Below are 24,011 nucleotides of genomic sequence, written 5' to 3' on the forward strand. Positions count from 1 at the left end.
GAAGCAAACGCTTCGAGAGAAACTCCCCAACTTTCTCCGCGCGGCAAATGAGCGCTGCGATTTCGCCCAACTCCGGCACGGGGCGCCGCATATAAGCCGCCCCAGCCCCGAGGGCTGCCGCGGCCCGCTGCCCACCTTCGCGTCCCTGACCTGGCTGGTGTTTGCGCCGGTCGCGGCGGGAGCGCCTTCCGCGAGCGGAGGAGGAGCGGCTGCAGCTCTCCAGGTCCCCGGTGATGATGGAGCGGGCGGCGAAGCGGCCCCCTTAAGCGCCCAGGGGACGCGGGTGTCCTTCGGAACCGCGCGGGGTCCGAAGGGAGCGGCGTACCTGTGAAGAGGCCAAGTAGAGAGGCAGCCCGCTTACCTGCCGCGAGCGAAGGACAGCCTCCGAGGCGGAGGAAGGCGACCCTCCGAGGTGGGCTCAGCGACAGCTGTCACTCGGCCCGGCTCCCTTCTCCCAGGGCTCGCCTGGCGCTGGGGACGCGCTTGCAGGGCGCCTCGACCGCCCCCTCTCCCGCCGTCCTGTCGCTCCCGCGCCGCGCTGTCCCCCGCGCAGCCTTAGCGCGTCCCGAAGCGCGGTGACAGCAGCCCCGCTCCCGCCCCTCCCGCCGCACGCGAGGCTTGTGGACTGCAACCCCCTCGCGCCTCGTCTCCCCCCCACTCCACCCCCCCCCCCGGTTCTCCCACAGACGGCCAGGATGACTTTTTGCCTGCTGTAAGGCTTTCTTATGCGAACTAGGAAGCAGCAGCAGGTAAGGATGGCGGTCCAGGCTGCGCTCAGCTAGTGGCGGGCAGGCAGGCAGGGAGAACCAGGGCAGAGCGTGCGTGGGAACGAGTGAGCGCGTGAACGGCTGGATGCGCTTGCGGAGGGGTGGGTGGGTGGGTCGGTGCGCCCCAAAGACGGGCGGTTCGAGGAAAAGACGTTTTAAAAGCAGAAACAAATCTCTCTCGCTCTTTCTCTGCTTTCTAGAAACTGCATTTGAAAGAATTCCTTAAGTCACCCACACTTCTTACACTTAGTGGGACTAGTTTCCACCCCATCTGTCCCAAGCAAGTTCTTTTGGAACCCCCTTTGAGAGGGGGTCGGGCTTACACTGGAGATGGCAGATGATGGTGGTAACAACTTCATTTGAGGACGTCTTGCTTGTACCTTGCCCCGTGGAAGAGTGCTCATGTATTAGTATTACTACTACTACTATTGTTATTATTTCGCATTCCTGCGCAGTAATAATTACCTTCAGTTGCTTAAGTGCAATTTTATTGCCTTAGAGACTATCTAGTGTTTGACTGAATTATTCATATCTCATCCCCCCTCCCTCTTTTAGTGTAGAAGATTGCATCTGGGGACACTGATGTGACGTGTAGACTTTTCCCTTTTTTTCCCCAGGAACAAAGGGAATGTGGAAATGAAAGAGAGGAGAGAGAGGCTGGCAGATGTGATGAGTTGCGGCGAAGGTGTATCCAGTTTGGCACTCCCCCCTTCTCTCTCTCTCCCTCTCCATCTCTCTCCCTCTCCCTCTCTCTCCTTGCAGCCTCGGTGAATCACAACCTTCCGCAGGCAGCTTGCCCTCTCGCACTGTAAGTACCTCCAGCCTGTTCGCTCGGCGGCGGCGGCGGCGGGCAAACCCAGCTTCTCGCTCGCCTTTGAACTTCGCATAGAGACAAGAGGGGTCTTCGCAAACAACTTTCCCGAAAAGAGGACGCGTGAAGGGGCGGGCGGGCGCGAAGGGGTTCACGTGCAACTTTTTTTTCGAATTATTTGGGAGGAGAAGGGGGACTTTCACTGATTTTCCTACTTTTTTTTCCTTTTCCGGAAGGGAAGGGGGAGGAGGGCAGAGCACCGCAGGGGTGTTAGGAGAGGAGTTGAACCTTTTGTGGTGGTCGATCCCGCTCGAGCTTGTGATGTCAGCTGAACGCCAAAGCGGCCCATCCGTGCCCTCGCTAGGGGCCACCTGAGGAGCGTTTTGAATGGGCTGTTTCTGGCGGGGCGGGCGGGGAGAGTGGGAGTGAGGGGGGGCGGTGGGTTATTTGGGGTCGGTTGGCTTCTGCTCCCCGAATGCAAAACTCCTAGGTGAAGCAGCTGAGGACGCTTTGGGCATTCAGAACAAGGGATGCAAAGGCCTTCAGGGGAATCATGTGCTACTTTTTGCGTAACAGAACTTTTTGCCCGTCGTACGAGTTTTCTTTCCCACATTATTTTGTTTCTAGAAAATCTCCTAATTCTTGAATCTGAACTGGCTGCTGTTGTTACCATCGTCAGCCTGATCACTATCTCAACTTGACCTCAGAGCGCAAGTTTCTCACAAGCCCTTTCCTGGCCATTGATCTCCACTGCGTGCAAAGGACTGCAAGTTCCGCGCAACTTGCTCCCAACTCATTGACTTGCTTAGAGAACCTGCAGCTTTGCCCTGCCGGTCGCGGGAGATTTACTCTCAGGAAAAGAGTGCCTTGAATCTTAGCCTCCGTCTCCCGCACCCCTCCCCACACTCTCCTGTAGGCGGTGAGTAACCTGCCTATGCAGCGCGAGGGACGCAACGAGTCCGCTTGGAATTCAGCACCTTCCCGTTCCAGAAAGCATGCCCAGAAGGGCAGTCTGGGCCGTGTGCATGTCCCAAGAGCGCTGCGCGTGTGATCCAGTAGACGTGGAAAGCGGGGGGGGGGGGTGTATTCCGAAGAGTTTAGGGGAGGACTGGCTAAAGTGCACGCGCCCCTTTGATCTCCAAAGTAGGGCGACGCTGCAGCGCTGCACCCGCGCTCCTGACCGCTGGAGCGGCTCCTGTGCTCCGCTAAATCCAGCGCTCCCCAGAGTCAGGGACGGGTGGTGGGAGGATGGAAAACAAATACCCCGAGGGAAAAAGCCCCTCTGGGGCTCCTTCGGCTTTCTCGGGTGGAAGGTAGACGCGTCCATTTAAGCTGACACGCTTACTCCTTGTAAGCAACTTCGCTGAGGTGACTTTAGTCCCTTTAACTTTAGCGGCAAAACGCAAAGCCTGGAAGAGGACGTGGGGGGGGGGGCCGCGGCGGCGGCGGCAGGGATTCCATTCATTAAGGGCGAATAACGGTTTCCCGGCACTTTAAAGCTCACTGGGGCCCCGATCCGGAGGTTACTTGCTTTCGCGTGTAGATGCCAACTTTCTGGAAATCGAGTCTCCAGCCTGGGTGGGGAGCGGAATGTTTCTCTGTGTGCGAAGACGCGTCTCTTTCTTTCCTTGCACAGCGTGGAGTTATTTACTCATTACGCGGCGATCCTAAATGCATCTACTTGGAAGTAAACCTCCCTTGGAGAGCAAGTCTCATTTTCAACGGGACTTTCTTGACAACGCGCTTTCTTAAGGCCAAAACAGACATCACTGACCTAGCTGCTGGCCACACAGTGAGCTTGCAATCCTATACATACGTAGTCAAGTCATTGGGGCTTACTTATGAGTAGATATCTATCAGGATCGCACTAATAAAGTAATGTCTGTTTTGGCCCTTAGGGTCAGGTTGAACGCAAACCTGTTTACGATGTCAGAGATACGTTTTCAATCTACGGTTCTGCTTCATCTTCATTCCCCCCTTCCCCTGCTCTAAGACTAAAGGATCGCCATCCCGCGCTTGCAATAATTCCAGCTGTCTCCTGCTGGCGCGCCTTACAATATTTTGTCCCGTCTGCTGTCAGCGCTGCTTCCAACTTGGCCCCTTTCCGCCTTTGAAATGAGGCTGGTTTGTAATAAGCTACCACCTGATGCTTCCTCGGTGCACTGATTGATATAACACGCCTGACAATAATCTGAGCATTAGACTGGAGGTAAGGTTCGTGGCACTCCATGCCGTTCCGGTATCTGGACCTCCCCCCGCGCTTTTTTAAAGCAGATCTCCGTGTGGGACTGTAGGTATCAGAAGTAAGATATTCAAGAATAAGTCCCACAAGGTAGGTTTAGTGGAAACTTTTAATAGATGACTGTGAGCAGGTTCAAGTATTACACAGGTCTCTTTATCAGTCAGATTTCTTTTAGATCTTTACTTCCCATGGTGGGGGGGGGGGGCTTGTTCCCTATATATTGTAGCATTTCCTTAATTTGTAACACTTTCAAAAAGGACATTGGAACAAGAATTTCAGATCACCTATCAATAAAAAGTAGATGTTTTAAAACTATCTTAACGTTGTTCCCTTCAGTTTAATGTTAGTGCGTGAACTAAACCAGGAGAAATAAGTTGCCCAGAGAATCATGAAGGAGACTAGGTGCAAACTTTGCTGGTAACAAAACTGTTTGAATGGAATGCAAAGAGCAGTTGAAATTCGGATTTATTACAGACATACAGCTAATGGGAATTACAATCTAGCCAGCAGAACTGCATGAGTTTAACTGCTCATCTTCAAGTGGTCATCAGGACTGTAGGTTACTAACTGCTATTGGGCTGCTTCCTTTATATTTGGGGAGGAATAGCAGAATAATATTTGAACAAGATGATTTCTATCAGTCGAAACTTCTAAAAAAGGCTTGGAAAGGACCAGTTTATCTTAAGTTGTCTGGATAGCGGGTGGACGAGGAAGAAAAGCTTTTACGAAGTTCAAAAGATTGATCTTCTTGCTCCCTCCCCCCCGCCCCCCGCTTCCATGAATTGAAATAAAACCAGATCAGGGCAAGCGCACACAAAGTTTCCCTTTCCGTTAGATTTATGGATGGATGAATATTTATCATGCTAGCGCTCTGTCTGGGTGGATTTTTAGGATTCTACCCAAGCCCGCAAATCTGGGCTTCAGAGACTTCGGTGGCGCATGGAGACTCCTTTCCTGGCCTTTGGGAATGTGTGCAGCTATTTTAAAACTGAAAAGTTTCCCTGTTATGATCTGATCCTTCTGGGAAAGGGGGTGTGGGGTAGGGGGTAGGGGGTGGGGGGTGGGAGAGGAATGGCCCAAAATACAAAGCCGAACAATCAACAACCGCCTCCTCTGTTCTGTGCGCTTGGAGGAGGCTGCCTTCCGCCCGCCTCAGACTTCCAACCCTTTCGTCTAGGTGTGAATAATATCAAAAGAGCGAGCCACGTTCGGTTTTTCACTTTTGTTTGCTCACATGATCCCTGCGGCCCCTGACACTTTGAAAAGCCTCTTTCAAGGTTTGACTTGGGTGTTTTTCCCCCTGAATTCCGAAAAAGAAATGATTGAGAGACTTTTCTCTTTCATACAACATTAAACACCCCCCGCCCTCCCCAAAAGAGGTCAAACAAAACACCCTCTTCTTGATTTATTCTCTCCATCCCTTTCCAGCTCGCTCTTTTAATTAACACTTCGAAGGAAGTGGAAGTTCCTCCAGCGCCTGTCTTCGCGCAGATACAGGGGTGCGCGAGCGCGGATATGCGCGCACGAGGGACGACCTGGAAAGGATCGCTCCTGGCGCCACCAGCGTTTGCGTCCGCATCGTCATGACCTCGGCTCCCTGCCGGAGGCAGCGCTGCGCGCCCAAGCCCTGTGCCCCCAAGCCCCGTGCCCCCAGCCCCGTGCCCCCAGCCCCGCTCTCGCTGGCCAGTGCGGTTCCAGCCCGCGGGAGGCGGGTGAGGCGCGCTTCCCCCGGCTTCCCCCGTTCACACGCCTTCCCTCGGCGAGCCGCCGCCCTCCTCTCCCGCGCCGGTGCAAGGCGTCGCACCTCGCGCCTTCCCCTGGAGTTACTAGGTAGTAAGCCCTTTGGATTCCGGTGGGACTGACTTCCGAGGAAGGGCGCGCCCGACTGCTCCCACATCTGGCCTACTTTTCTAAGGGGTTAGCCGTCCGACGGTTCCTTCACACGTTTACTCAGAAGTAGGTCCCACTGTTTCCAATGGGACTTCCTCCCCAGAAAGTGTGCGTCGGATCGAACTGCGAGAGAGAGCTTTTCACTCTTCTTTTGTAACTTCTGTTGCTTGTCTCTGATGGCTAGTCCCGAACAGCGAGTCAGCGAGGCTTCCTCCGCATACTCCTTAACGGAGTAAGACCCACTGCACTCGGGGGAAATGACTGGTGCGTGAACCTGCGTGTTTAGGCCTTTCTGTCTATGGGAAGGAACAACTTTTATACTCTTTCTGGAGTGCAATCTCTTTGCTTTACCCCTCCTTCCGCTTCTCTCCTCCTCTCCTCTCCTCTTCCTTTCCGCATTTCCACTCCGCACCTTTCTCGTTTGAGTCCCCAGCGCTTCTTCCTAGAAGTTCTGAGTACACGAGGAACAGGATAGGAATCGCCTTACAGTAACCTCTCTGGAAAGCAACTTTTCTTCAGCTTTCTATTCAGCCTCGCCCCGCCAGTTAGTGAACGCTTCGCCCGATTCTGTGTATGCTTACGTGAAAGTAAACTCAGCGAGCAGATGGGTCTCCCTCCCACGCAGGTGTGCGCATCCTTAAGCAGCATGGCTTGGCAGAATCAGGGTTTCATTCCTTAGCACAGGCCCTGCCCTGCCCTGCCCTGCCCTCCCTCTGATGTAGTCCCATTGATTCCATTGGGACTGAGGGGCCATTCTAGACACGCTCACCTAAAGTCCAGATGAACTCACGTGAATAGGTAAAGGAAGAGCGCATTGTAGGTCTGCCTAAACGCAACAGCACATCCTAAATAGCCTAATAGTCTCTGAAGCCAATGTTATTGATTTCCATGGGACTTACTTCCAGGTTAGCCTGTTTAGAATACTGGCCGAAGGCTGACAGTACGTGCACGGTGATCTAGGAATAACTTCCACTGAAATCACAGGGGAACGCCTCTGAGTAAACATGAATTGGATCGGGCTGCGCGGCTGCCATCTTCCTGTACATCCTCGCTCGGAAGTTTACTCTACAGAGATTTACTTCTGAGTAAACAAGCGGTATAATACATCTAATTACGCACGCAAGAATCGCAGAATTCATTGGGATTTGTTTGTGCAATCCACCATTTTTCTAGTTAAATAAATGGGATTTACTAGAAACTTTAAAGCTGACTGGATTGTGACCATACCTGCTTCACAATAAGTTCTCCTGAAATCAGTATATAACTAATTTCCAGCTAAGGCTTAAATTCTATGTACATGCACCTTAAAGTAAGTGCCATTAGTTTAACAAGTTGGACTTACTTTCGAGTAAACATACATAGAATCCTGTAGCGACTGACTATCCTTAAGGACGTTTGCGCAGAAGCCTTTATGTCCGAGCATTCCGCGTGCTTATTTGGGATGGAGCCTCATAAAACACTAAACACATCAAGTTGGAAGTAACTTCGACTAACTTCAACAGCGTTGCCTTCGAATAAACGGCATCCCGCAGCCCAAGTCTACAAATGTTTACTCGGAGGTGTGTCCAGTGAGGCTGACTCCTAGGAAAGAGCGCGTGATGTGGGACCGCAGGCTTCTGCTTAAACGCTCTCAGAGCGGCGATTGCAGCTGAACGGGGGGAGGGCAGTTGTGGCTGGGAATTTGCGCATGCCGCGCTTGGGCGTGGGGAGGGGTCTGCACCGAGGATGAGATTTCACTTTCTCTTTTGCGCTCACTTTCTCTTGGGTCGTTCCGTTCCACACACCCCCTTCCCGCCGCCTGCCTGCCGACTTGCTTCTCGGCTGTGCGCTCGCTGGTGTGTGTTGTCTCATCTTGCCTTTGCCGTCGGGTTTGGGGGGGGGGGAGCTGGGGGTGGCGGCGCCGATATAGCAGCCCTGCCTCCCTTCGCCTTTCTCAGATCAATGCCCCTGGCCACTCGCTCACTTTCTGATGTTGCGCGACGGGAAATGCTTTGAATACTTACGACATGGCCGCTTGCATTGATTGCCAAGATTGACAGCAGCGCCTTCGCTTGCGTCGGGAGGGAGCGAGAGGGCGGCGGCGGCGGCGGCGGCGGCGGGGGAGGGGGCCACGCGGGGGAAGTCAAGCCCAACAACAAATAATAATGAATCCGATTGTAACTAAATCTCCAAGCAACCCGTCAGCAAACTTCTCCTGACGATCTGGAGCCTGCCTATACATGGCCCGGAGAAACAGCAGCAGGAGCAGCAGCATGCCTGTAGCGCTTTTAATTTCTTTCTTTCGTTAGTATATTATGTGCAGCTTATTCGCCCTACCCTACAGTCAGTCACCTCCTTCCCTCCCGCTGCTGCACAGTTATTATGATTACTATTATTTAAAAGGAAGGACTCCCGAGGCTTAAAAAAAAATCGCCACACTGGATCTCCAATAAGGTAACTAGGAAAAGAAACCGCCCGGCGCAGCACTGATTGTGTTACTGATACCTGTTGTTGACTGTGGTCGTGTGTGGTACAAGCCTGGCTTTTGGGTGGGTTTTCTTGATCGTGCTCAGAGAGAAAGGGGGGTGCGCGCGCGGGAGGGGTGGGTGGCTTTCCCGTTTTGTCGTGTCGCTTTATGCTAGAGAATACGGTATTCTCCCTCGCACTGTCTTTAAGGGCTTGTTAGTTGCAATTGACCAAAGCGGCCGCAGCAACAGCAGCAGCAGCGTCCGGAGGTAGATTGTGAAGTTAAGAGATTTCTGAATGAATCTCCGGCACGATTGCTCGCTGCTAGGCTTTTCTGGGAGGGGGGTCTCTGTGGCGACGATTGGGATGGGATGGGAAAAGGCGAGCTGATGGAGAAAGTGCTCCTTGCGCTTCTAACCTGGGGTGAGTTTTTCTGAGTGGGTCCTAAGGTTGCATAAAGATCCCGCTACTCCGAAATCACAACACTGCCGCTTCCCCGCCTCCTCTCCCGGTTTCCCTTTCCTTCTTCCAAGTGGCGTCTATTTTAAAACGTAGTGACAGATCAGAGTTGTATTTTAAGATCACCCGCTGCTTGCGAACACATGGCGCTCGAGAGATACTGTACGTAAAAGTGATACTAACATAGGCAGGCGAGCGAGAAAGCGGCGGGGCGGGCGGCAGAGGGAAATAAAGTCCTTAAATCAATATTTGGGAGCATGAAGCTGTTCTCATTCCTCCGAAGGGGGTTTGCCTTCTGCCGCAGAAATGGGCAGAATCAGCGAACAAAGAGTTCTGATAGTGTCTTTAAATCCCCCGTTAACTTTGAGGTGGCTAAACTTGTCGAGAAGTTCGCCGCTAGTGTACTTATGTATCTGTAGAACAGACCTTTAAAAAAGCAGGGAAAGGGAGGCATTGGACCTCTGGGTGGTAATGCTGTATTGGACCACAGAGGGGCAGTATATCGAGGATTTGTTGTTCCGGTGGCGCCTTATCTCTCGGCAGGCAGAGGCTGGGATAAAGTTATACTGAAAACTTTAAAATTGATAGCACACCCTAATTTGTGTTCCATTGGGAGGGGGAGAAAAAGAGAGCCAACAACACACAGGGCTCTGCTTACACCATGAGAAGGGGAGCTCTTGGCTGCATTGTGGGCTCTCCCAACATTCAGCTGGGGATTTCTTGCTGTGTCTTAGCTCTTGCCGGAGGTCATGCAAATCGACCTTAAAAGAATGCATAAGCCATAAATTTAAATAAACCCCGTAGCCACGGGCTGATCCATAACTAGACGATACCTAACCTGGACAAAACGGCTTCCTTTGAGAGCGGGAAGAAAAGAATAGTGCCTAAAGTAAACGCAAAGTAAGTTTTCAGGACGTCTTTATTTTTTTGTATTAAATGTTGTTCTTTTCTGTTACTACTTCGTGAGACTCTAATCGCAAGGAAACTGCCTTGATCTACAGTCTAAAACGTAGTTGCAGACCGTGTACGAGTCAAGGAGCTTTGGGTTCCCCCTTTCCCCCATTATTTTCTGCTGCTTGTTTGTGATTTTTGAAAAGAAGTCCCTTTGAAATGGCGTGTACATAAGATGTGCTAATGTGAAGATCTTGTAACCTTTTCCTATTTTATGTCTGGATTGGCTCTCCGGAACTGCGTGTCCCTTCGCTAGGCACTGGTGTGTTGTGTGTGTAATCATCTGAGGTGATTCGTTTTATGTTGCATTTTTGTACTATTGCCTGCAAAGATGCTTGAAATCGTACAGACAAGAAGATAATTTGAAGGGACTTGATCTAGCGGTAAAACAGAGGTGACTTTAGAGACAAGTTAGATGTGTGCGCGCATCTGTGAGATGTACACGCCGGCATGGCTGTACGTACACACGACCCACATGCAGCTTGCACATGAGGACTTTCGCCGGCTTTCTGTGGCTATCAGCTCGGGAGCCTTCCGCTCTCCTTTGCCCTTCTGAGCAGTTTGCAGCAGCCTGGGTTGCTCGGATCTGCGCGCTCTTGGGAGGAGAGCTGGGCCTTGGGGTCAATCACAAGCACAGATCATATTGATTTGACTGCTGCCGCCGTCTTTACTCCGAGCAGGGCTCCTTTCCCGGGTCTTTAAGGACGGCGAGAGGAGAGTGGAAGTGGCAAATGTGGAAAGGCAACTGAGCGGTGTTGTGTCTGGGTGTCCGGGAGATCTTGCCGGGGCATGGGAGCCTGCGGACGGCAGATTAGCCCGGGTTCTCCAGGGTGTTACCCCAGAAACGCAGGCAAGGAAACTTTCTCAGATAAACAAAGTCTCTTTCTTCGTCTGCAATGTAGATAAGGGAGATGAGTTGTATGTGCCTTTCTTTTAAATCGGCGTAGGATGGGTGGGCAGCTGCAAGCCTAATTTAAATTTTCACGGGGGAAGGTCACACTTAACGTTTTAAAAAGTATTTTCATATTTTAATGACGGACTGATTGAAAACGATAGGGATCTCTCTACAAACGGCGACCACTTTTCCCTTTTCAAAAATCCTCTACTGATGTCAAGAGGATTTAGGAATGGAGAAGAGGTGGAAACAGTGTTGAGACTTCAGTTAGATTGCACTTGCTGTAGTGAAGCCCTCGTGTGTCAATCCATTGCATTAAAACATCTTGACACACAGCCCCCCCCCCCCATCACACAGTGCGAACCTTTGTTATCTGAAGTTTTGGAATCCTTTTGCAAAGTGACGTGTTTCGGACATTCTGCTTTTGCACCCGATTTCTACGTGTACGACGTCTCCCTTTTATAATGAAGAACCATAGCTAGAAGATAATCTTATTTAAAATAAAATGGATCCTCCTCGCCTTTCCCTCAAATGTATTTTTAGGGAGGTACATATCTGATAGAAAATAATTAGGTTACTTGGATTACGCTTGCAGCTTCAAGTAGCTTGACACCTGGCAGAGAGCTCCTGAAGCGTTTTCTTTAAACTCTTCCCTCCTTCTCCTTAACTACATTTCTTATAATACATTCTTGTGTTAAGTGAGAAAGGCTGTTTGTAAAACAATCCCCTGGCTAGTCCCAGTGTTGGGTGAAGCTGATCTTCTAATGGCATTTTGTTTTGAACAGTTGCTGTAGTTGAAGTTCCCTCATAAGGTAAGGTGGCACTGGCTCTGAAAGGAGGTCCAAATGCCACATTTATAATTAGACTGCCAATTCAGCACATTGTATCCATGGCTATACAGGGATATACTGCTGTGTCTGGCCTCTCTCAATAGCCTGTATTCAGAATTAGCCAATTCAACTACTTCAACTCTGGAATCAAATTTAGAATAGGCAGTGGGAGAAAGAAAAGAAAGAAAACAATAACTCCCTCCTTCTCCCCGCCACTGGCTATTAAAAACCAAAGAATTTAAGGAAACCAATCCATACAATGTAGTTGGAATCTATGCAGCAATGCGAATTTGGCAAGAGATTTTTTCTCAAAAAAAAAAAAAAAAAGTGCGGGGGGGGTAGGGAACTATCCCTCCAGTGTGGTAGGAAGAGAAAGATTCCAAACTCTTTACAGGGCGTGCGTATATGTGTGTGAGAGTGTTTTAAAAAAAGATGGCCAAAGGATATGTCAGTGACACCTGCCTTGCTATCTAAACAGAAATCCCTGGAGGGAACCTTCCAGGAAAAGTTTTAAACCCCTCTTGAAGGCATGAGAAGGAACTTTGCTAGCAGCCGGCTGGCCGGCCGGCCGGCCGGCCTGCCTCCTTCCCCGCTTGCCTGCCTGAGCTCTCCTCCGTCAGAGCTACAGGGAAGCCGCCGCCACCTCAGCTTAGGGGCAGTTTGACACCCTGCAGCAGCAGGCGAGCGAGCGAGCCACCGAGGGAGGGAGGGAGAAGGTCATTTGCATTCGCAGGCCCTTCCCTCCAATCAATGACCTCCTCATTCCCGGGGAAGGAAGGCGCTGAGCTTTAGGGTTAGTTGGTGATCCTCGCGCACGCGGCACCGCGGCGGGAGGGGGGAGGGGGAGGGGAAGGGGAGGGCGCGCTGCCGCTCGAACTTCTTCAAACTATGAGTCCTGTTATGCTAGTGCGGAAGCAACTGGTGCATTGAATCCAGAGGAGGGATATATGATGGCGGTTAAGTGCGCGGGCTGCGGCAGGGTCCGCTGGGAAAGTGGGTGGTGAGTCGGCCAGGGGCGGGGGGTTCGTGGCTTTCCTGTGAAGTTTTCCCACAGATGGTGGTAGTGCGGCGGCGGCGGCGGCGGCGGCTACAGCGGGGCGGGGGAAGGGTGGCGGCAGCGGCGGGGCAGCGGCGAGGAGCACGCGCCGTTGCGCCTCCGTCTCGCAGCCTGTCGAGCCCAGCGGCGGGGCTGGCTGCCCTTGGCTGATGCTGGCCACGCTCTCCCTCTCTTTCATCCCTTCTCCCGGCAGGCTTGGCTGCAGCGTTTGTTTGGGTGTTTGCTCTCTCGCGCGCCTCCTCCGTTCCCTTTGGCTTGTAAGAGTGCCGCAAGTTTACACTGCATTCGCCCCAGTGACCTGGATAGGACTACTCGGAGATAAAATGAGTTATGAGTGCTGACCCCACGAGGGTGTCGCAGATTAACAATCCCCATGCTTTGCTCAGTGTGCTGCAGTGCACACAGGCGTATTGCAGGACTGTTACTGTGTTTTATACACACACACTAGCACCACCAGCTGCCACATAAATCTCAGGAATGTGTCAGCTATGTACACAATCATTTTTGGGAGTATATTCTTGCTTTCTCTGGAATACCTTATGCATATCGAATTGCAGGCTTAATCATTGATTTATGTTTGAAAGCTTCCTTGGGCAACATTTGAGAAAATCAGTGAAGAAATGCTAAAAATGAATGCTGCATATTATCTCAATCTTCTCTCCCTCTCACCTAAACACACACAGAAGGCTGCGGTGCACATATTGTTTGATGCAGTCATTTAATGTGGGTGTATAGTATGGACACAAGAGTAGGGTCAAGACTCTGTAACAGTTTAGGTAAAAGGAAGATATATTTTCATAAAATGTTAATGATTTGTCGAGGCTTAAAGTTTGAATGACTTAAGGTTCAGAGAGCCAGAGTAAGTATTCTGTTTGAAAGCTACACCCTAGCTCTTAACATGTTTATCAGGATTCATTCTTAGGCACAAATAGGCAGAGGAAGGACTGCTGCCTTCTAAGTGTGTGCGTATATTGTGATTCAAATTTGTTCAGCATGAGTGGTGTGCACACACATTTCAGTATACTCTTAAAGTAAGAAAAAGATTTTAAAGCACCCAGAATTGCATGTTGTGCAGATAATTGCAGCACTTCATGCTGAGCTACTCACCTTGGGCAAAAAGTAGATTGTTTTTTAGTTCAGTATGATTATCTCCTGTGATAGTCCTTTTCTGATCTTTTGACCAGGCTTGTTTTAATGTGGGTCAGTAGGAAACAGTTCAGGTTGACCTCTTTCAGCAAAGAAAAAAAAAAAGTAGGGATTTTTTTTTAAATCCTTGCATTGAGAAACCTAGCAAAGAGATAGAGACCATTTTTGAGAGCAAAATAAATATTTTATTTCTGTTGGACATGGAAATGTTCCGCTAGCTATAATCTTACTAGGTCTGTCAAGTGCTTTAAGTATCTTGGGAAATACCAATTTTAAAATAAATCCATTAATCTTTTATACTTGGTCTTTTACTTCTAAAATGGATATGGGCCCAAGTTAAGGTGGTGAGGTTTTTATTTATGAAACGCATATGAAAACAAAACTGCATATAGATAAGTGATAGTTTCTTATTTTTTCACGATCTGTGAAAGGCATGCATAAGCTAAACTAGGTGAATACAGCACTTCACAGTGTAAAATATAGTCTGCATATGTGTAAAACCAGTTCTTGCAACAGTTGCTTTATAGCAGTATTAGATTTTAATTGTATAATGTTTACTTGCAGTAGATTCCAGTTAGTGGGACTTCACATTATAATAATATACTTAGATCAGGGTACTATCATGAAGATAGAGTGAAAGTTGTCAGAAGTACACTGGAATGTTGTAATGCTTCTTGCACTACAACCAATAATTTGTGTATAGTTTATTGCAGGATTGGTACGTTCAAAAATAAATCTTATAAATCAGCCTCACTCTTCCATCAATCCTTAATGTGTATCTTCTCCTCTGCCTTTTTTATAATGATGGCTAGTATTTGCAAGTGAAAACTTATTAACCATAATTTACACAAATCTTAAAATACGTTGATGTTTTTGAACTGGGGACCTCTTTTCTTTAGATCTGTATAAACTAATTCAAAGGGTTCAGTATAAAAGCTAGGTTTGATTTGCCTGTATTTGGACTTGAACCCTATTTATTAACTTACAGATTTGTATGACATCCAACACAGCCAATTTTGTGTGTAATCACACAAAAGTGAGGCAGTAGCTATCATTACATCACTTAGAACTAGAGTATAAAGATGTTACCTCCATCAGCTGTGCAGCCCAATCCTATACGTGTTTTCTCAGGTAAGGCTCCTTTAGATTCAGTGTGACTTGAATATCATGTATTGTTTTTTTTATGACCGAACGGTCAAACTATGTGGAGATAACTTCAATATGTATATTTATCAGGAAAGAAATCCACCAATTTAAAAACTCACGTAACTAGATATTGCTGTTTTTCCGATATTTTATGATAATAGCAAATTATTCATTTATTATTATTTTTAGATTTAATATTCATCATTAGCATGGAAGATACTGTGCCAATTTCTAGTTTTCTGTTACCTTGGAAAGTCGTGAGTTATTTTGCGTTGATGAAACTGCTACATATAGCCATCGTGTATTCAAGTATTCAGTGAAGTTTTAAATAATTCTCTTTCAATTAGTAGAACAGGAACTTGAAAAATGGATTTCTGTTAAAGAAGCAAGAATCAGTACATACTGATTTTTCCCCTCCCCCTTGCATACTTGACAATTCTTTTATCAGTTTTAGTTTCACATGCATTTCAAAAGAAAGAGAACTGTCTTGCTTTTTAAAACTATTTAGAAATACTTAATAAAAATATGAAGCTCATTAGAGAAATGATTGATTGGTTATTTGTAATACAGATGGACGATCTGATGTTTTTGAAGTCAAACAAAATATTCCATCAGGTTAGTATGTTTAAGGCTGTAATTCTGTGCACGCACTTACATGAGAGTAAGCTCCATTTAACAAAGTAGTTATTCCTCCTGGCAGGCATGCATAGGTTTCTCCTACTGAAGTACAGATAATTACCAGAAATTATGAAGTACAGATAATCTTGAGCCGGTGATTTACAGGTGTGTCAATATCTGCCATGACATAATTCTGATACATAAAAATAATTTTGTAAGCAAAATATTCTTTGTTCATTCAAATATCTGCTGGGATTTGATAAATAGTTTACCAGCAGTTCAAGAATGGTTGTCCTAGGCAGTTTTTTGTTCCTATAAACCTAGCCTACTGCAGTCACGATCTGTATTGCATTCCAGCAGTCATTATTAGTAATAGTTTTCTGTTGTGGCACACAGATAAGACTTGTGCAAAATTTTCATGTAAATATAATTGTACAAAATGAAACTTAGATGGAGCAGTTTTTGACTGTACCACAAGAATTTTAGCTTTATATACCATGAAGAAATCTGAAAGAGCTTTGGTGGGTAACTTTTGGTAATGTAGTATTTAACCCCCCTACCACACACAGGCACGCACGCACGCACGCAGAGGTATGAATTGATACAAAGAGAATTTACAAGTAAAGCTACCTGAAAATATTGAAAAACCTGCTCGTGCAGTGGGAGTGTAGGTTGTTACAATAAAAGCATCTTTTTCATAGATAGATGGAATGATGTTGGAATGTTTGTTGTGTGTAATTTCTACACAGCAGAGTCCATTCACTCTCCAGTACCCTGAGAGAAGGAAGATTGTGTAAAACCACAACCTTTGAGAAATGTCATATTGATCTGATTCTCAACTGCAGGCCCATTGCTCAAAATATCTAACTTTACGCCAATATTAGCCATTCTTTTTATAGTGACACTGTGCTTAGTAAAAAACTTCTAAGCACCGAGGTCAGGTGTTGAGATTGGATTCTAGTTTATTTTTTATGAATCAGATAAAGATTTCTGTGCATGAGACCCTATGTGAAGATGAGAGAACAAGAACATTTCCATATCAAAGGCAATATATCTGAGGCTGCACAGTAATTAAAATGCAGTGGTTTGGACTCTGCGCTATCGCTTAAGCAGAGTATTGTTGTGCAGAATGCAACCAATTGAATCTTGCATACTTTTAGAAATACACTTGCAGTTTTGCACAAACATTTATGCCAGTCCACACTTTTCTGTGCATAATTTTGTATTTCATCCAAGTCCTTCAAAGCCAGAGCTTTTTTTTTTTAAGCAACCCCCTCATTATGGCTTTTGTGCATCAACTATTTTTATTCTAGTTGTTTGTATTTCCTCTTACCAGTGTGATGGCTTGTTTATATTCTGATTCTTGTTATATTTCCTAAGACTTTCCCTCCCAATCCTTTCTGTATATTTCTCACATTTATATTTTGTGATTAGAGGAAAAATATTTAATTTTGAGGTCAGAATGGGACTCGACCTAATCAAAGTGTACAAAAGATTAAAAATTCTATTTAGACTAAACCCTCTGTATGATCTGGAAAGTTTCTTTTAAAGAAACATGTAATTCACATTTGCTAGTTCTGACTAATACTTACACAATGCAAATAGAATTAATAAATTTCTTCTAAGGATGCTTTTCACAAATATAGAAAACTCTTTGGTTATAAATATAGAAAACTCTTTGGTTATAGAGTTCGGTTTTGGGGTGTTCATCTTTTTAAAGTGAGTTTCTATAATTATTCCAAAAATGGCTTATTTGGAGATGATAGTTTTTATTGACTTTGTTGGCACTGCTGACTTAGCATCTGTCCCCCCATCTTTAAAGCACTATTTTAAGATTAAAAATGAATGAAGAGGGTGGTGGTTGAATAGAAGATAGTATTTTGGATAAAATCTTAAAATGAACTCTTACAATTCTTTTAAGACAAATAGATCATCTAGCATAGTTCTTATTACTAGGAATTGAGATGCTAATCTTCAGAGTAATGGCCATATTCCAGAACACATAGGACAGGATGTAACCATATATCCACATTCCCATGCAGTTTTAGCTGGCTTACCTAATCCTCTCTTCCTGCCCTAAATATATTCGAATAGTCCATTAGTGGATTTTGAGAGGGATCTTGTCCTCCAGGGCTTTTCATCCATTGATCTGGATGGAAATTATATCTCCATGTGAAGTACATCATTAATATAATTTAGATGAGGCTAGCTTCTTTGTGAATCAAAGACCTTGGACTGAGTAGTGTTACCAACTCATGCTATATTCTGAATCATCAGAAAGGTAAGTATGGATTCATACAAAATGTCTTCTCTTAGAATGAAGTATCGTATTGCCCCAGTGAGTTCTTTATCAGAACTACATGGAAGTAGACGAAACCTAGATTTCACATTGAAGAATAACATACACCTGACAAGGAGTCTTTTTAAATCTTGGTGAACTTGTGTTGATCCATAATCCCAATGTACATCAAATCTTTCACCATGAAGCACATGGTGGATAATGATAAAAACAAACGTGTGATTAGAGTAGGAGTCACTAGTCATGTAAATCTACCTTTAGCATCAGTGTATGAAGCTGCAGACTACATAGCAAATACTTTGCAGGGCTTCTGGATGAAAGCTGTTAATGTACATGTACAATAATGTACATGTACATGTACAATAATGTAATGTATTATGTTTTTATGGAACTAAATAGCTGTAAAAGGTTATGTAGATTCAGTTCCTTATTTATGAAGCCTTTCAGAAGGCAAGTAGATAAAACCACATCTGAGTGTCCAAATCTTATTCTTGTTTAGGTTATACTAGGGGATTGTCAGATGTTGCTATTTTAAAACAACATAGATTGTCTTAGATGTTTTGCATTAAATTTTCTAAAGCAATCAAATAACTATTTCAGATTTGTATTACTTGATTCTCTTGAGTGCTATTATGCTATATGATTTTATGATTTGATATTTAGATTGACTTAATTCTAATACATGATTATGACTAAAAGAATATTTAGAAGTACCGAGTACCTAATTTCCACTTCTCCATGTATTAGAATGGCACCCATTGGTATCTGCTGGGGTCCAGTGGCAGTGTTTATGCTAATTCTTCTGAAATGCCTTCCCTCCACATTCTAATGATAGTATCCTGCATTGCCTTGAAAGGCGGTACTGGGAATAGTCCCGAAAGTAGTGCAAGATGCTGCAAATTAGTAGTCGGAAGCAGGATGTGCAGACAGACTCACTTGAATGTGCCAAAGCAACTCTGTATTCTTACGATGATTTTCAGTGTAGTTAAGGTAGCAGTAGCAATTCAGGATAAATCTGGATAATACCTTGAACCCACAAAAATAAAAAGGCAGTGGGGAAAACTTGAATTGCTCTTCTTCCATCCTGTCGCAAGACAGATCTCTACAAAATCTATACAAATAAATAGAACTGAGTAAGACTATTGCATGGTATTAGCTATTTAACCCTTGCTTATGTGCACATGGTGTATATTACCTATAAAAGATCACAGCAGTGGGCTGCAAGCTACAACATCCCTTGGCACACAAAGCTTCTGAGTATGCATGCTTCTTAATTTCTATCACGGCATTTTTCTCATCTGTAGTAGCATAGTACCTAGGACCAAAATTTCTCTTTTTAAGTCAGGCATGCTATTTCAAAATATATAGTTTGCTAAATAGCTAAGATTATTAATCAGTTGAATTTTTAGGTATCAGCTCTCGATAAAACCTTCATTCTATCCAAGTTCATGTCATACCTTGAAGCACCACCTGTATTTGTTTTGGATGAACAATTCTAGTTTCAATAGTTGTGCTACATTGTAAGGTATGTTATTTCTGTTTTAAATGGAACAAAAAGTGATTTTGTATGCCCATTTTGGCATTTACATGTAATTGAATTTAGTTTAAAGAAAAAGGAAGGAGGGACAAAATGAATACTGCTTCTTCTATCACTGCTCATCTTCCATTCTCCATTAAAAAATTAGAAAAGAGAAGGTGGAGAGAGACAATGTTGCACATGTATAACATCAAAGAGAAAAGTTGCTATACTTGCTGCCTTAAGCATGAAGTCACTAGTGTACTTCCTAATTATGGTACAAACCTGCGGCACTTGTGCAGAATTGGACTTCTGTGGATTGGTGCAGTAATTTTATATGGAAGCACATAATTTTTATTCAGTGTAATTTGCCTTTTCCAAATGATTGCTATAGATTTGTGTTGACTGTGAACAGACCTTTCCTCATCTAATTGTCTTTTTTATTGTTTTTTTGAAGAAGTGGCAATATAGCAAGGGATTATGAAGAGAAATATGAGGAGATTAAAAGGGGAGTCCTATGCATAATTCGACAGAACAAAGCCCCACTGCTCCCAGCATTTCTTTGTTGGATGAGGAAGCCTGGGAGTTCGGGACTTTACTTTTGTCTAAACATGAAGATGATTAAATCTTAAATATTGAAAACAAAAGGTGTTACTAGTGAATGAACTGGTACGAAGAAAGGGGCACATGGTGAAACTTGACTTGTAAACTTCAGTATTTATCAGTGACAATTCTTATGATTTATGGCACATATTTACCATTTGCAGTGAAAAAATGCATCTGCTCTTTCTCACTCTCTATGAATTCCAAACCATCAAGTGTGTGGGTTTTTTTTTTAAGCATAGGCAGTTCAATGCAATGCATGTTTACCCAAACTAAGTCAAGGGGACTTACTCCCAAGTAAGCGTGCATTGGATTGACACCTTAAACTGTATTTCATGAAGTCTCACTTGGTTGCCTTCAAGAACCTGGGTTCAATTAATGCTGCACCAGTTACTACTGACTTGTATGTTGGCGGATAGAAATAGTGAACATATTAAGAAGTAGAAAAAAAGCAGCTTTTTGCTTCTGGTTGGACAGCAGCAACATAGATCTGCAGTTAGGGGGAAAAAACCTAATGAAAAATAAAGGCAGGACATGTTCAAAAAGAAGAGAAAGGGAGAGAGAAGCTGAGGGCTAATACTGTACGCATATTCAAAGATGCCTGTGCTCAGTATTTAGTTGTATTCGCCAAAAGGCCAACAACAGCACTAATAGTTTCAGTAAAAATTTTAAAGAAAGACATTTACCTAGGAGTAAGTTCTAATGAGTTTAGTGGGCTTTTGATGAGACATGTGAAAGGATTGCAGTGGACATTAACAGGAACATTGGTCAATTAAGTGCAGCTGTAAATGTGTTTACTCGTATAGATACTGCTTCTGTTTAAAGCCCATGCTAAAACTTTTCAATTTTTGCCTATGGTGTTGAGTGGAAAGGAAAATTGCTTGTCATTGTTGAGAACACTAACATGAATTTGTTATTTTTTAAAACCCTGCCTTTTAGCCTAAAAGGTTTTCATAGTGACTAACATACCAACTAAAATCTATAAAATTCAGTAAAAAGATTATATCAGAATAACTGAAAACAACCTGTTGTAATATCAAGAACATTATTAGCTTAATCAGTAAAATGACTTCTCAAAACACATGATTTTAGCAGCCTTCCTAAACAAGTTAAATGAATGGGTTGAGCTGGCTTTTCTGCACAGTAAGGATAACCACGTTGGCCTTAAGAAAAATGGCAAAATTTATATTATAGTAATACTTTTATAAAAGACAGGTTTTTGTAATTTCTTGATGAATGAAGAAACTGGACATCAAAAAACTTGTACATTTTTGGGTGATTCTTGAGTTGAGTTAATAACTAATAATCCCTAATAATGGATTTTGGAATTTCTCTAGGCAGTCTTCTGTTAATCTTACTCCTTACAGTGTTTTCCCAAACTATCTCAAAGTATAGGACAAATGTACAGTCAAAGGAGGGGATTTAGCTTGTAAGTAATACTTGGATAAGCACAGAAATGAAGCCTCTTGCTTTGTGGAAAGAAAAGTAAATAGCTTGGCAGCATCATGGTTGAGATTGTCCCAGAAGAAGGGAAAAGAAAGGGGCAAAGAAAATTGGCATAGCAGTGGAGTAGGAAGAAGAATGAATGGACAAATAAAAAAAGTAATTGAGGAAATGACAGTAAGCATTATGCCAGATGGAGAATGGGATTGCTTTGCCCCTTTTTCAGTTCCAAGAAGGTATACTGAATTATTCTGACATTGGCTGATATACTTAAGTTTCTATTAACTGAGAGTGTGTGTGTATTCTGCATAGGCTTTCTGAAAAGTAGGCTTTTTCATGTTACACTGTAGTAATGCATTAAGTAGGCTAAACTTGTCACATGGCGGGTTATGAAACTAATACTGCATTTGACTTGGGCAGAGACACAAATACAGAATGATCCTGAAGATAGCCCAGCTTGTAATTGGAATATTTGACAGAACTCAACTTTGAATGAGTTATTTACAGAATCTTTCCCTCCTTAAAATTGTGCTTCTTGTTTAGAATAAGGTAAAAAATAGTCCTAGGATGCAACTGATGCATGTTTAGACAGGAAAAAAAGGCCTACAACTTCCAACATGCTCCAGCCAGCCATGCTAACCAAGCTATGGTGAGAGTTGTAGGCCTTTTGTCTGTCTAAAGAAGCATAGGTTTGTGCTTTTAAAGTACAAATGGTACCCTGAAAAGCACAAATAGATCTTATTAATGTTCAACATTCCAGCCACTCCATTCTGTTCCTCCCTCCAGCCGTCATACCTAATGAGCATGCTCTGGCCTGCTACATCTCCTTCCTGCATTTCCTGCCCTGTTTTGGCATTTGTGAGGAACAGTGGTGAGATAGATACTTGGGTCCATTTCCCAGCTCTGTTCAGTTCCTCAGTCTTTATATTGAAATTGATGGCTAGTACTCTGTTTTGTCTCTGGAAACATTTAAAAATACGTTCCATTTGTCAACCATGAGCCTACCTATTCAAAAGGGTTGAGTCTTTTCCATATTTTTGTCTATATATTATCTCTGTGCCTCCAAGTCACTTCATTCCATTACTCTCCTAGCTGGTTATCAGGTTTCCCCTCCTTTCACCTTCTCAACTTTCTGTGACACTGGATTCTTATGAGACAGTTTGGCCACCCCTTGCCCCAAGTCTTTAGAGTTTTTTTTAAATATTTGTTGCATATCTGAGAACCTCAGCTCTCTTGTAGATGGGCGAGTGCGGTTCAGGGACAAGTTCCACAAGCACAGGAAAATATTTGCTATTCTTTCTGTGAAAGTGTCATGCCTATTTTCTTTCAGTCTGGATTTATTGCCAATGAGTGCCCATTTTAAATGTTAGGGGTTTTTTTTTCATCTAAACATCAGGCAGTTCCATGAAGAATGGGCAGACATCTCTTAAACCAGCTTGTGTGAGCTTTACTACCCAAGTTCCATTACTAATAAAAACTGAATTCTTTTCTCATTGGATGTCAAAATTGTGTCCAATGGATGTGTTTCTGTGTCTGCAGGTATCTCCCGTATGGAACTTATACCCAAGAATAGCTTATCAGGCATGATCTATTTTAAAGCTTGTGAAAAGTTTTCAATTATGAATATTGAAACTTCTTTCTGATTTATACTGGATGGCTATTGAGATGCTAATTTTAGGATTCTGCTTAAGGATTAGGATTTATTTTGATTTATTATTTGTTTAATTAAATTTTTATATCCCATCTATCCTAAAAAGTTTAATATGATGAACAGAAAATAAAAAATCCAAATATTATAAACACACACACAAGAAACAGCTGAAAGCAGCAGATAGAAGCAACAAAAAACTGCAGTTGTACGTGGTTTGCTTGGCATCTCCTATTCTTATTATTTTACGTTTTAGTCTTTCCTGTTATGTTCTATTTTATTTTATAAGGCACATTAAGGGCCATTCAGACGGAACAGCAGTCTAGAGATCTTTACAGAAATAAGTACATAAAATTTTGGTAGACTTTGGTGCTGGATTCTGAAAGTACTCTTGCTCTGATTCATATTGAACAGTTCGTGTGGTTTGCATTGCTCATCTTAAGGTTTTTGCACATATTTAATCCACTTGCTAGCCTTTGTTCGGTTTGTAAAATTCTGAGTGTCATTGATAGAAATGCCTTTTTTTCTTTTACTTATTGACTTATGCTACAATTTTAATGACTACCATGCTAGATATGTAAGATTGTACACACTAACTTGGGAGTAAGTTCCACTAAACTTCTGAATAAATATGCACAGGATCAATCTGCAAACCTTTCAGGTCTTGTTTTGTCAGCAATTCGTGGGTATGTTGCAGCAGATAATATGGCTCTGGTTGCATAGCTATTGCTTAAGTGTGCTGTTAAAATATGTCTGGAATGTGAAACATTGCGCTTTTGTTGATAGAAAATGAGGTATGCCTGTGCAGGTATTGCTGGATAGAACTCATTTGAGTATGAAGCATGGACAAATGGTCAGAAATATAGGAAATAATCTGATTAATTCATTGTTCGGCTGCTTTTGTTTTTCTCCCCCTTCCCTCTTTTCCTTTCCTCAGGCTTCTTGCATTAGCATTTTATGTTTGGGATACACTTACAAGGTTTCCCCTCCCCAACATGCAGTAGGTGTATTCATTTCCAATTTTCTATGTGGAGATGCATTTTTGTATTGAAGCTTATGCCGTTGTAGAAGCCTCTATCAGCAATCTGAAATTATATTGACTGGGTATAAATCTAAGTGCCCCCTTCACACACAAAAAACGGCATGTTAGTAAGAAGAGTTTTAGCATAGCCTTCTTTCAGATATGCTAGATTTCTGTGTGCAGGGAATTGTAATACGTGAAGCAACATTCCATCAGATGTGCTA

General features: G+C 44.1%; 1 long non-coding RNA gene across 1 annotated transcript in view; it reads left to right on the forward strand.

Moving 5' to 3' along the window:
- The first annotated feature begins 9,136 nt into the window (after positions 1 to 9,136).
- The window catches only part of LOC123021178, a 97,835-nt gene continuing 82,960 nt past the window's right edge, over positions 9,137 to 24,011 (forward strand). Inside the window, exon 1 of the long non-coding RNA XR_006414280.1 lies at positions 9,137 to 9,514. This is a non-coding gene — a long non-coding RNA (uncharacterized LOC123021178). The remainder of the gene's footprint in view (positions 9,515 to 24,011) is intronic.

The sequence above is a fragment of the Varanus komodoensis genome, unplaced genomic scaffold (assembly GCF_004798865.1).
Source record: "Varanus komodoensis strain SLA01 unplaced genomic scaffold, ASM479886v1 scaffold16, whole genome shotgun sequence".
In the NCBI taxonomy this organism is placed as follows: domain Eukaryota; kingdom Metazoa; phylum Chordata; class Lepidosauria; order Squamata; family Varanidae; genus Varanus; species Varanus komodoensis.